The sequence below is a fragment of the Telopea speciosissima genome, chromosome 10, assembly GCF_018873765.1.
Source record: "Telopea speciosissima isolate NSW1024214 ecotype Mountain lineage chromosome 10, Tspe_v1, whole genome shotgun sequence".
NCBI classification, from domain to species: domain Eukaryota; kingdom Viridiplantae; phylum Streptophyta; class Magnoliopsida; order Proteales; family Proteaceae; genus Telopea; species Telopea speciosissima.
The window spans coordinates 15,055,771-15,057,679 of record NC_057925.1 but is presented as its reverse complement, the minus strand read 5'-3'; positions in this window follow the sequence as shown (position 1 = coordinate 15,057,679).

Genomic DNA, 1,909 nt, shown 5'->3' with positions numbered 1-1,909 from the left:
CTCCTTTGTCCTTCTTATCTTGGATAGAGATTGCCTCAATGACAAGTTAATTCTTCTGATCGTCTTACTGGTTGAGAGGGTGAGTATAATGCTACTGGCATTTAATCCCCTAATCATCTCTTTAGAAATCTTCATGATCTTGGTAGACGTGCTTCTTTTTCTTCACATCATCGGATCGCATCAAAGAGAGAGGGATACTAGTGGGAAAGGGGAAAAAGTAGAAATATGATAGATATGACGCAAGTGAGCAAAAATGAAAAGTTGTACATGGATGAATGAAAAACTGTACATGTGGGAGGACCGAACTTGATTATCACTTCATCAAGTTGCCTACGTACCCCAAATAGGGATCAGGTCGAACGTAGTTCAGGACAAAGATGTCTTAATGTCAAAGCCTTGATGATTAAGTTCCATCATAGCCAGGTGAGCTCAAAACTGTGGACGAGAGTCTCATCACCATTTGGCCCGAGAGGGCTTTACTAGGTTGTAATGGGGCTTAGGATTGGGTTCCAAAGGATGGTAAAGGCTCAAATGTGCCCCTAGGGTTTAACCATGACTCTACACTTCTGCTCCCAAAACTTTACCAAGATTCTGGTAACTGAACTTGTTGGGGAATGTAATCGAGAAGTTTGGCAATCCCTCTCGTGTCTCAATTGAAGACTTTGGTAATTTTAACCCTGATAATTTTGACAATATTGTCTCCAAAGGAAAAGTGGCTATTTTTGCCCCATGGTCTAAGTGCTCCCAATTATTTGCAATGCCTTGAGCCAATGCATCCTCTCTTCTCTTTTTCTTTTAGCTGTCATTTTTTTTTTTTTGAACCTTTTTCTCTTTTTATTTTTTTGAACTCTCATTTTTTTTTCTTTTTGAGATTGGCCCAATTTTGATTGTGGAGACGAAGCTACTCCTTTTGTTTTATTTTTTTTAAATCCTTCGAAAACATATTGCCCTTGTGACATCTTACTTCACCAAGAGACCTCTTCCGATTAGACCTTAGAAGCTAATGGGACATTTTGATGAGCAAGAGGATATATGGATAATGAGGTGTGGGTGGGCCAAAGTGAGTTTTTTTTTTTTTTTTTTTAAAAAGGGAACAGCTAAGGCACAACTGGGGGACTAGCGGATTTTATTGTCTCAGGGTTTATTTGAGATGACTAGCGGCCAAAGGGGGCCTCCCTTAACAGGCTTTATGAGATGAAATCTTCACCCAGGCTTCCGACTCGTTCAAAGGGGATCAGATGTATGGAAAGCTCCAGATCTTTGACCATCAAGACTTTGACATTGGAAAGAAGGGTAGTAAATTTTTTTTTTTTTTTTTTAAACTAGTAGTCATGAGATCATCATAAACTATTATTTGGATGAAAGAGAAAAGAAAGAGAATGAGTAGATGGACGAGAGAACATATTCATTGACGGCTAATGGAAAATACACGGTGGATGAGTTTACAGAAGGAAATTTGACTTAATGAAAAGACCTAAAGAACTAAGGGATGCAGATCCGATGATGTCTTCAGTGCAATCCTATCTACACAAGAGTAAGTACTATCACTGCTTTGTCGCGGGACTGTGCATTTTGTACTAAAAAAAGTGCCCCTTTAACCAGAGCCGGGTGCTGGAACTATTTCAGTCAGCAAGACTAAAGCTCGTCAAGTTAATGACCGTAGTTTAACGCCTTCGGGCGACAGTGATGTCCTCAATCAGTGTTTGCCCCTGTTCCATCGGAGGAATACAGAGAACTTTCTTCGGCGATTCTATCACTTTGCAGGCTGGAAATGTAAAAGAAGTATTCTCTTTTAAAATTGGTGGTAGCATCAAAAAGATTTTCCCATAATCCTGGAGCAATCTGCTCTTTAGGGACTCCGTTAATCTCGGACAAATGATTCCTTATCTTCTCCCAATCATCCTTTCTG